Source organism: Callospermophilus lateralis, unplaced genomic scaffold (assembly GCF_048772815.1).
Source record: "Callospermophilus lateralis isolate mCalLat2 unplaced genomic scaffold, mCalLat2.hap1 Scaffold_341, whole genome shotgun sequence".
NCBI classification, from domain to species: Eukaryota; Metazoa; Chordata; class Mammalia; order Rodentia; family Sciuridae; genus Callospermophilus; species Callospermophilus lateralis.
In genome coordinates this window covers 436,588-449,345 of record NW_027513930.1, presented here as the reverse complement: position 1 = coordinate 449,345, position 12,758 = coordinate 436,588, and positions in this window count along the sequence as shown.

The window sequence follows — 12,758 nt, the reverse complement described above, 5'->3', positions numbered from 1 at the left end:
AACAAATGCATCACCTCTTCATCAGTATACAAATGCACATGTGCCCCCACACATGCTAAGGTGCTGCCTTAGGAACGTGTAAAGCAGTTTTACAGTTGTTGCTTTCAAGACCAAATGAAAGTTGCTTTCAAGACCAATGCTTTATAAATGAAAGACCTTTTGGGGCGGCATTGGGTCAGGTTAAATTTCTTTAAAACCATCTGGAGCATGATTTCTTTTCTTCTTAACAATTTCTTGGTGCTATTTTTCTTTAAGCTCAACTGTAGTAGGAAAAAAAAGCCCTAGAATTCAAGCCAAAAATCGGTGTGAATCCTGACAGCAGGCTCCAAAATGCCAAGTGGGAGTGAAAGAAAAAGAAACACTGACTTTTTCCAAAGCCATATAACAATTCATCCTTCAGCAGATACCCATGTGGTCTGATGCATCTGAGTTTTCAGAGGCTGGCCTGGGCCAGCAGGAGCCATTTGTCTCCGTGGCTGCGTGTTGTCTTGTGCCCATCTATCCATCTCCTTCTACCACACTGAATCTGGTGACCTTTAGGATTCGCTGCAAAATCCAGATGTTCAATCTGGCTTGTAAACCCCCCAGAGGACTAACTATTGGAATATTGGAGAGGTGCATGTAGATATTTTAAACTGCAAATGATAAGTTAATGAGGAGGATGGCTGGTGGGGGTGTGGAAAGGAATGAAATACTGCTAAAAATTGGATTTTCTGGGGCTGATTCCACTTTGGGGAAGAAATTCTTACTGTTAATCCTAGAATGATATGGCTGATAAAGACAGTCTTATAACTATGGAGGTAGGCTCCAGTTTACGAAAGCCATTTGTATCAAAATCTCAACTTTGAAATGCTTTGACCATATACTAGTTATTTGAATTTCAAGATGTCAATTAATATTTTTTTATCAAATGATCCTTGTAAATATCTAGGTTCTCTAGTACCTTTAAAATAGGTTGCTCATGATGACATACATATATTAGAAGAAAAATACACTTTGAGGAAGTTATAAATGCATATCCTCTGAAACAGTGTCAGCTCCAGAAGCTTAATCACATGGCTGTCCCCATAATGCTTTGATAAGTGGCTTGGCTACCCTTGACCTTGAGAGGAATCCCTGTGCTTCTGAAGGTCCCTGTGGCTATGTCTGAACTTGAGGCTATGGTTGGAGAGTCGCTAAATATGACAGAATCTGAGAGCTACTACTAAAACTGATAAATTCCAAAATAATGTTCCCCAAATCTCTTTACCACCTGACTTCACTTAGTAGGGGAAGAAGCCTGGACTGGGAGCAAGAAGCTTGACTTTAGGTTTGAGCTCTAGTGTCACCTGCCCATATCAACTTTTGATAACTCATTTTATTTCTCAGAGGCTCAGGTCCCTCGATTATAAAAGGAGAATAATTCCTGCACAAACTGTGTCATCACAATATTTAAATGCAATAATATATGTTAAAAATGCTTCCTGCTTTATGATAATAATCTCACGAAGGTAAGTTACCATTGTTTTTAGTTGATCCACGTAAGATTGATGTTCTCTCTGCCAGGAATGGCTTGAAGCTGCACCTTTAGAAGTTACATGTGGCTATCCTAGCAAGAAGCATAATTCACTCCCTATTTTTTAATGGAGTAACTCTAATAAAGGGATAGGTATGTGGTAGGGCCAAGGGAACAATTAGGAAGTGTAAGAAACCTAGAGAGTAGCAATAGTGAGAAGGCATTACTACCTCTATGGCCATAGGGACTGACTGAGGGGGAAGGATGGGAGGAGATAAGTTCCTGGTGCCCAGAAGAGCTGGGGTCATGGAAGAGCCCTTCACCCATGGGAGCTGAGCAAGGCTCAGACCCTAAGTAAGGAAAGAGTAGGAGAATCAATTCCCCAATCTCTTCCTCTGCCTGCCATTGTGTCTCCCATTGGCCAAATCTCATGGGAAACCATCGGATTAGGGATTCTTGGTGATGCTGTTTCAGAATAAGATTAGAGTAGAGCATGCATGGGGATAAAGGGAGAATGACCAGTTCACCTGGCTGGTTCCTTCCTTTTGTGTGTGTGTGTGTGGGGGGGTACCAGGGTTGTTAAAACGTTATTTTTTAGTCTCTTAAACTCAATGTCACTCAACCACTGAATCACATTCCCAATCCCTATTTTGTATTTCATTTAGAGACAGGTTCTCACTGAATTGCTTAGCACCTTGCCATTGCTGAGGCTGGTTTTGAACTTGTGATCCTCCTGCCTCAACCTCCTGAGCCGCAAGGATTACAGGTGTGTGCCACCACGCCCAGCATTGGTTCCTTCTAATTGCTTCATTCTCCCCTCCTCAGAATGTCTTTCCCAACTCCTTCATCTAAAGGACCTTTGACCAGCCCTTTGCTGGATACAACTCCACAGTCATGTATTTTCTTTGTGAATCTTAATTACCACCTGAAATTATCTTACCATTTCTTTGCTGGGCTGCATGTTTGTCTCCCCTGCTAGAAGGTACATTTCATGAGGCATGAAACCTGTGATTTTTATTCACTTCCCCTAACTCTAGAGCCTAGTATATAACAAATGTTTGTTAAATGGTGTGGAATGTAGAATGATGGCACGGTCATTAAGAGACAAAGTCATCAGATCAACACCTGAGCTACAACTATGTTGGCAGGAATGACCTTTGCCCCTGAGCCCTGGCAGAATCCTCAAACTTTCCCATTCTAAAGAACTTAGACTGCAACACCCTCCAGGTGCCCATGCCACTGAGGCAGTTCTCTTGATGGCATTTCCTCAAGGACTCTGTTTCCTTATTGTTCTTTGCACAATGCAGGTGGGATAGCTCTTCCACAATAAAGCATAAGGAAGAACCCAGGTCACTTGGATTTTCTATTTGCATCTGGTGATGTCAGGACTCTGCCACTTCCTCTAATAGTCCTTATCATTTGGGCTCCAGGAGAGAACTTCCTTTTGCATAGAAACTACTGCCCCCTCCCAACTCTTGGAGGAGGCACAGCACTGGAAACGATGCTATGATCCTTAACACTGTCTAAAGTGCTATAGGGATTGAAAGTATTTGTGTAGTTGTCAGCTCTTAATCCTGATACTATCCTATGAGAGAAATGTTATTTTCTAGTCTCTTAAATAAGGAAGTCAAGGCCCAAGGAGGTTAGGTGAGTTGTCCTGTGGGTAAATGGGGCCTGTTCTCAAAGCTGGTCCCCCAGAACCGGTCTTGTATCCATGTCACTGAAAAAAAACGAGCAACACTCCAGGCAAGACTGTCACTGAGAAGGAAAATCCGTGTTTGGAACGCCTGAAAAGTCTCACCTGGCAACTGGCATGGGTTCATGTAGCATCTGTTAGTTGATCAGGCAGCTTGTCAAGTCACGAAGGCTTGGGAGTTTGGATTCATGCTTAAGTTTAAGGCCTAACCCTGGTACACATTTGCTTTTGATTTTAGATAAGTCACTTCTCTTGAGTCACCATTTTTTCTTTTTTTGAGTGGAATTATTAACACAAACCTCCCAGGTACATTCTGAGAAGTAAACATTTCAGTGAGTGTGGAAGTGTTTGCTGTACAGGAGGTACCAGCTCTCCTTATACACCTACCTTCACATCCTCTTTGTAAAACTGGAGAGAGTGCAAATACTACATCAATGAAGTATTTACATAATAGCTGCTTCTGAGCTACAAGGAGCTTGGCAAGCCCAGGCCAAGCAGGAGCTCTCTGCCCTGCTCTCCGACGGAGACAGGTGATAGCCGGGTACTTTTGTATTAATACTAAGCTGGTTCTGCTCATCAGTCTTGGGTCTGCCTTTGTTTGTTCAATATCAGCCATCAGGGCCACTCAACCACTGAGCCACATCCCCAGTCCTATTTTGTATTTTATTCAGAGAAATGTTCTCACTGAATTGCCTAGGGCCTCACTAGTTGCTGAGGCTAGCTTTGAACTCATGATCCTCCTGCCTCATCCTCCAGAGCTGCTGGGATTACAGGTGTGCACCACCACACCTGGCTGCCTATGACCTTTTATAAATGCTCTTGAGCTTTAAAATGTGGAAAGAAGTTGGAGCCCACAAGTGGAAGGAAAAGAGAATCCAAGTTTCACTTGAGCGTCTTGGAGAACTTAAGGATAAAGTTTTCTGCCCTTTCATTGTGGTCACTGTGCTTTTCATGGATTGCCATATTTCATCCTCTCTGCCACCTTGTACAGGGGTAGCACCATCACCTCCACTTTAAAAAAGAGAAAGCAGTGATTAAGAGAAGATAGCTAACTTTCCCCAACTTTCACCATGAGCAAAGTGTAAAACTTGAGTCTGAGCTTTGTCACTAGTGCTTGAGATTGCCCAGTTAGTTTGCTTAACTTTATTTTGCTCACTTGGCCCAACCTCTATAGTTTGCCCACCCACTGTCTGTAAAATGAGGAGACATGAGGGGTAGCAAAGAGGCTTGATATAATAAGTTCTTGATTCCACAGAGCTGTCTGATTGTAAACCAAAAGAGGACAGGAAGGGAAAAAAGTATCCACCTTTGTCCTCATAGAGAATGTGTCTAGAACTATCCTCAAGTCTATACCTTCCACACAGGAAAGAGAGAATATTCCTGATCCTTAGCATGGCTCTCCCATTACCTGCCTGCACTTTTCAGCTTTCTCTCTAAGGCTGAAATACAGATCCTATGGCTCCTTTTGATATGGGCCTTGGGGACCCAGTTGAAGCAGAGAATGGATGGGTCTCCTCCTGCTGTTCCTGATCCACTGCAGTAAACTGCTACTGCATCCCCAAGGGAAGCGGACCTCAGTGCTGATGTGAGCATAAACAGCCAGGCTGCATTCTGTGATGACAACGGGAAGTCCTTGCTGCCCAGGAGGGCAAGTAGACTTGCAGTTAATCAAGCAGCCAAGTGGACATTGTAGTTAATCAAATCCAATACTGTGGCATCAGCTGTATTTGAAACAAAAGAAGGGCAGAGGTCCCTAGTGATACCATGCAAAAGGAATGGCAAGTAAAGAGGAATGGTTTTGTGGCGAATTATTATTTAAAATAGAAGCCAGAGAGATGGGAGTGTATTGGTTTGGGTTTTAAGACAGATCAAGGCTATTCGAAGCGTTCACACAGTTGAACTGTTGTATGGCAAAATGGGCAGTGTTGGCAGTCTATATTCATTCAAAGAGAGATAATACTACCATCAGAGCCTGGGAAATTAGAATAAGTTGTCTTGGAAGAGTCCCTACTGCCTGACTTGAAAATCTCGTAAACTGCAGGACTTTCGATATTAAAACCAGGAACTACTTTGGCATATGGGGAAGAAGGGCGTCACCCTACCCCCACCCAGAATGTCATAGAACAGGAATTCAAACCTTCCCAGTAATGGTGATCCTACCCACATTTTCTCCTAGCCACTGCTCTCTGCAGAGGGCCTGCTGGCATGTAGATGTTAATCTTGGAAACCCATTAACACAGTAATGCTAAGCACTGTTCCTTTTTATCAGGCCCCCTGTTTTAGTAATGTTTTCTTTCAATGTTTTCATACAAATGCTCAGCATGTGAAGTGTTTAGGTACCCTGGCAACCGTGCAAAGGTCTGAGGAAGCACAGGAAAAGGACTCTTTTATTTTTTATAAATAATTCTTTTTTAGTTGTAGTTGGACACAATACCTTTATTTTATTTATTTATTTTTATGTGGTGCTGAGGCTCGAACCCAGTGCCTCGCACATGCTAGGTGAGCACTCTATTGCTAAGCCACAACCCCAGCCCCCAGGACAAGGATTCTTAATGTATGATAATAGCATTATTTAAGTTTATATCAGAGGAGAATAGAAATAATATATTTAAAAAATTGATCAGTGACACAAAGAAAAAATCGTATATTTTTTTTCAGAATGCAGAGAAAATTTGCAAAGAAAAAAAAGACAAAAAAATGAGGGGAAACAAGGCAATAAAGGACTAACATAATGACCAATTTACAAATACTTATTGTTTCTAAAGGAAACCCTGGGCAAGGCAGAAAAGGCTGTTATAATCAAAACTATACTAAAAGAACACTTTCTGCATAATCCATGCATAGTCGAAGAAAGGAGACATACATCTAGACATTTGGATTAAGACAACTAGGATAATGATAAAAATCAATTATGATCCAAATAGGAAAAACAGGTTTTCTGCAAAGAAACAAACATCAATTTAGCTCCATTTCTCATTTATAACCCGAAATGCCAGCAGACAAGAAAGTAGTGTTTTTCCTCTTTTAACAAAGTTTCAGACCCAAGAATTCTAGGCTCAGTTGATTGTGATAAGGCCATAGAAATGCATTTTCTTATAAATAGAAGCTCAGAAAACACACCAGAAATGCTTCTACCTTTCCGGATAAAATTATTTGAATGTTCATGCTAATGGGCCAAGAGTTGAACCAAAGTTAGGAGCTCAAGAATGAAGAGGTCACACTATAAAAAAAGTGCACTGGGTACCGGCTGTCCCATTCAATAATCCTTTGTCAGAGCATATGCATAATGAATATATGCAGCAGTGGCCATGTCCTTTGCAAATGGCTTCCCCTCCCTTTGCCTGGCATTCTAAATTCTAAAGAGAATCTTCATCTAAATGATTAAGATGTTAACTGATACATAGTCTTTCTTTAGATTGACAGAATTCAGAACAACTGGTGACCCTGGATTCCTTATTCTTTGGTTGTGGGCATCAACTAATGCAAAACATGTAAACTGCTGTAAGGGTTAACTTGCAGAAAAGGAATAAAATCTGTCTAAATAACTAAAAGAACAACCCCAAGAGGTTGAGGACCATTGGATATTCCAACCAAAGAAGAAGAAGAAAAAAGGAGATGCAACCCTAGGTGAGGAAGACCCTGGTCAGCACTGTCAATTGCCCACCTGCTTTTTCTTTCCCTCCCTATAAAAGCCTTTTGCACCCCAAGTTCCCTAAGCTGGAGCTTTGAAGATCGTTTAGCCCCTTTCATCTTCCAGGGTGCTGGCCCCTGAATAAAACAGATTTCCTTTTTCTAAGAATTGGCTTGTGAGCATTGAGCTTCAGGGCCATCAAACATGTGCACATGTGCACACATACTCGCACACACATAAACACACACCATATTGTGATGTAATCAGAAATAAATGTTTGATCTTAGTTTCTATTTCTAAGAGCTTCTAAAACCCTAAGTATTTCCTGAGTGATAGAGGTGAGAGGACACTCTTTGTCATTCATAATAAGCCCCCTTTCGCTCCATATCTGAACTTAAGCTAATGAGGAGTTGGGCATTGGGTTAGTCACCAGTGGCCAATGCCGCAATTAATCATGCCTATGTAACAGAACCTCCACAAAGTCCATAAACAACAGGGCTCCTAGAGCTTCCAGGATGGTGAATACCTCCAAGGAGCATTTGGGGAGTTCATGGAAGCTCTGTGCCCCTCCCCAAGACCTGATCCTGTGCAGGTGCTGCTACTGAGTCTTTATAGCAAAACACTTACAGTAAGTAAACTCTCTTTCCTGAGTTCTGTGAGCAGTTAGAGCAAAATATCAAGCCTGAGAAAAGGTCGTGGTGTCACCTGAAAGCAGGGAGCTGAAAGTCCAAATCGCGGTTCTTGTGTTCCAATGAAAGAAAATTTAAAGTCAGACACAAGAAGTCATGCAAGAAAACTTTATTGTAAGTGAAAGTACAGAGAAAGTGAGGTGAAAGTAAAGTAAGAGCAGAGTGAGGCTCAAGCAGAGAGTTCAGGAGAGAGAGTGGGCCGTCTCTGAGCAGAGAATGACAAGGAGACAATGCTGTCTCCAAGTTTATTACTGTTCGATGTTTACCAGGAGACCTGGGGGCCACCTGCTGCACTCTTTGCCAATCAGCTGTTCAACTCCTCCTTCATGTCAGGAGGTGGGGTCTTTAAATTTAGTTTGTCCTCTCCAGAACTGTCATGGTGGCCTTCCTATTTAGGGGGGCTTCATCTACAAGTGAATCCCATGTTAATATGGACACTGGTGTCAGTAACTGATCAGAAGTTACATTAGTGCCCCTGGCTACTAAAGGAATCTCCCTTCCCAGACAAACCAAGACACCCACAGCCATAATTCCTAACTTCACATCAACATCAATGGACCCTATCAAGAGTTAGTCCCATTAATCCTTTTCTTTTAATGTATTTTCCCGTTAGCTCCTTTGCTTCTGTTTATTTTCTATTAACTACCACCCTTCACTTTAAAAGTAGTTTAAAGAAGGTCTTAAAGTAATTTGAAGGACACTTTGACCTTGCCATGCATTTCGCTGCTCATTGCTAGCTACTACCTAACAATGGGGTCCTCCAGTTTTGGGCCAGTAGGTCAGAGGTGTGGGAAGCTTGGATTCATGACCCTCACCTAAAGTGGGAGTAGTTTTAAGACTGTCTATAATCCCTGTTACTCTGCAGGCTGAGGCAGGAGGATTGCCAGTTCAAGGCCACCTGGGCAACGTAGAGAAACCCTATTTCAAAATAAAAGTAATTTTTAAAAATGGCTGGGAGTGTAGCTCCTCAGTGGTAGAACATTTGCCCAGTATATATGAGGGTTCAATCCCCAGTGCCACAAAAACAAAACAAATCAAAACCCCTGTGAGATCTGAGGATAACCTTAGCTAAAGAGCACCCAATTAGTGAAAGCTGACTGTCTGTATGGGGGGAAAAAATCTACAAGTCTGGTCTGAAGTATCAGGAATAGAAAGAGTTGTGTGTGTATATATTGTGATCCTTCATATCTGTGGATTCAACAAATAAAGGATGGAAAATGTTTGGAAAAAATTTACACACTGAACACAACTATTTAGCATTTACATTACATTATAAGCCATCTAGAATTGTTTTAAAGTGTATAGAAGGCTGTGCATAGTTTATATGTGAATACTATGATTTTTCTCTCTGTCTCTCTCTCTCTTTTTTTTTTTTTTTTTTTGGTGCTGGGAATTGAACCCAGGGATGCTTACCCACTGAGAGACATCCCCAGCCCTTTTTATTTTTTATTTTGATACAGGGTCTCACTAAGTTGCTTAGGGCCTCAATAAGTTGCTGAGGATGGACTTGAATTTGTGATCCTCCTGCCTCAGACTCCCAAGTTGCTGAGATTACAGGTGTGTGCCACCATGCCAGACATACTATCCCATTTTATATGAGGGGCATGAGCATCTGTGAATTTTGATATCAATGAGAGAGGTCTTTAATCAATCCCCTGTGGATAGTGAAGGACAATTGTGTATAATTATAAGTAAGATTATAAGTGGTATAAATAATTTAATTCATACAGCAGATTTTAAAAACATATATGAAATTTACATCTTCATCACCTAATAATGTACAAAAAATCAATTATATGTTAATTTACACACAGTCTCAAAAATTCCAGAGAAGTAGTGGTGCAACCCTCAGCAACTTGGTTTCTGATATACATGCAATAATATTTAGCATTTGATGACAAAAGGTTAGTCTTCAAAAGCATCAGTAGATGAAAAGTATAATTTCCAAATTAACCAGGTGAGATTTTGGATTTTGGTTTTCAAATTAGAAGAGCCTGTTTCTTTTTCATCTGTCTGTTTTCATCTCAGAGGTATGGGAAATAATGTCACATTTCAAGGTGAGGGAGAGGTCAGTTGTGAAATTTAGAGGCTGGATTAGTTCTCCTTAGTGGCCCTTATTACCAAGTGGTGCCTCACCCTTCAGATCAAATTGCTTTTGTAATACACATAAAATATTTTATAAACCTGGAAGAAATTTGGCTCCCAACAATCCAAAAGAAAACGTTTGTCAAATTGAGCACCTACTCACTCACTTGCCACCTGTCCTATGAACACAGAGAGTCACTAGGAAAGGAAGTCTGGGAACCAAGCCGCTTTCACCCAATTTACTTGGCCTGTTTTTAACAAAGGTATCTGAAGGCTCACTGTTCTTTGCTGAAGTTGGGAAACCAGTGTTTTGAGGACTGTTTGCTGTGCTCAGACCCAGTGGTTAAAAGATGGCTGTGCCTTTCCTATGGTCCAGGTGCCCATTAGCTGTGGTCTTGGTGTATGGTCCATGGTTTTTTACAGGTCTACTAGAAAAAGTCCTCAGGGTTTTTCAAAACAGCCAGTTGTATTTGATTCTTAAACTGCTCTTAAGTATGATGCTGGTGTGTCCACAGCACCAAAAGTTCTAGAATTTGATGAACCACAATATTTAGTGATTTGTGTGATGAATATAATATTTTAAGTTGGGTTCTAATTGTAGTGCAGGTTTTGTTTCTAGCTCCAGGTCTTGGTAAGACAGGTGCTGGAGCTCCTAAAGCAGAAAGTGGAAAATTAGTAGGACTGGCTCTGATTTATTTATTTCAACACAGCCTGAGTAACACAGACATTTAGTAAACATTGATTGAAACTATTGGAGCCTAAGAGGAAGGCATATGACTGCCATGCATGCATATTTCCAGATACTTCTTTATTTTAAACATTCTGCCTCTTTACACATAGTGGTATTGTTTTTGTGTGGATATTGACTAATACATGGTTATCTTGGTCTGGGCTTTACAGAGTTAAAGCAAAGGAAACTTTGTGGGTGGACGTGTGTGAGCTGAAGCACCTAGCATCACGACATCATGGAAAGTCTATTAGCTTTGAAACCTGTGTTTGTACTCCCACTTCCTCACCTATTGCTTGGATGGCCTTGGACAAGATTGTTACAAACACAAAGTATTGTGGTTGGGAAGACTGATGTTTCCATGGCTAACATCCCGGGAGAAATCTGGGGAGTGGAGAGGGAGTGAGATTAAGGGGATCAAATTTCCAGGGACTAAAAGTCCAAAAGCCTTTGCTGTCCTGCTCTCATGTTCCTGAGCACCGTGTTCCCTTGGTCGGCTCTGGGCCTTCAGCTCTGCTTCCATGGAACCCCCAAGGCTGTCAACGCTTGTCTTCCTAAAACAACCACAAGAGAGAAAGTAATTTGATAATGTCTCAATGCCTACCTTTCCACTGGGAAAAGAAATGTTTAATTCAGGTGCTGCTCTTTCAACAGGAAGATGTTTGCAGAGTATTGCATGACTCTTAAGTTATAAAGACATAGATTATGCAACATTGCTAAACTGAAGCAAAGCTTGTAGATTCATTCCCTTTGGAGAGACAAGGAAAGGACTATTGCATATGGAAAAACCTTTCAGAAATAAAATTCTACAATAATGAAAGCTCTGGGTGGCCTCTTTTTAGAACTGGGTTCACATTTCTTTTTTTCTTTAGTGGAAACGTAATGCATTTTATCATTGGGGAAAGACTGCTCCCTACCTCACTATAATGGAATAACAACATCATAGCTGAATTCCACATGTGCCATTCTTTAACCACAGTATTTGGCCAATGGCCTAAAATATTTGGCTGCAGAAGAAGGAAATTAGACTTCTGTGATTAACTCAGGGTAGTCAAAAATTCCTTTGGTGGGTGGTGAAGGGTAACAGTCTAGAGGTTGTTAAAGTTAGAGCACTGATTTTTATCCCTGAAGAAGAAATATGAACTCAGGCCCACTGGTCTGTAATTGAAAAATGACATACAAGATCCATTTATGCATGATCAGGATTTAAATCCGGATCACCATTATTTCCTAAAACACACTTATCATGGGTTTCCTTTCCACAACAAAATCTAATGCAGGGGATCAGCAGTCAATACTATACATTTGCATTTATTTACAAAGCAAATGAATAGTCATTCATTCTTTTGCATCTCAAAAACACTCTCTGAATTAGGTAGTATGATATTATTACTCCCATTTGGCAGATAAGAAAGCCAAGGACAAAAAATGGTAGCTGATCAATGTCATAGAGCTACCAAGTAGCTGGCCCAGTTTGTAAGTCTAGAACAAATAATAGGGTACACATTGTTGGAGTTCCCACTATGTTCCAAACTCCTTATCTCCAACTTAATGCCCCTCCCCCCATAGCACAGTGCTGTCCTCAGCCTCAGCTTCAGCATCACTTCGGGGTTCCAGTAGGCTCTCTGACCACTGTCCTGGCCCTGTATTTCCATAAGTCTGATGTTCATGGCCATCCAGCATGTCTATGCAAAAGTGAGTAAGAGATGTTGGCAAACGCACAAAGTTTTTAGAAACCATTCCTTCTCTGAGGCTTCATGATCATCCTCTCTGTACAAAGTAGTTAAGTTCCCCCCTAACTGTACACATGGAAAGTACTCAATGGTTTATGTCACCTATCAAGCAAGGTCCATGTGGAATATATATATATATATATATATATATATATATATATATATATATATATATATATATATATATATTTAGTAGCTTTTCATTCAACACACAGTCTCAAATCCAGAAGAGACTTAATATGTATTAATCATTACATAATTAGTGATAATTATATAATACTAGAAGTGATACACGTACTCATGACATGCTATTCTACAGCTGTTTTTATATAGTTATTTAGTCCTCATAAAAACATATAAAGGATGGAAAACTTACATGTCTTTTGGTTTCTTGCTATAGTCTGGATCCATGTGTTGAAGGTCCCCAGTGAAATTATATTAGGAGGTAGTAAAATCTTTAAGGAGGGGCTAGTGGGAGGTTCATAGTCATTGGAAATTTATACCCTTGAAGGGGTCTCTTGGCCCCCTAGTGTCATCTTCTCTTCTTTCATTGCTTGGGCATGAGGTGAGCACTTGTATTCTGCCCTATGCTGCCTGCCATTACCTGTGGGAGTAGAACTACTCCAGACCTAAAAGCACTAGTTCCACCTGATCGTGGACTGGAAACTCTAAGACCATGAGCAAAAATCAATCTTTTCTGAT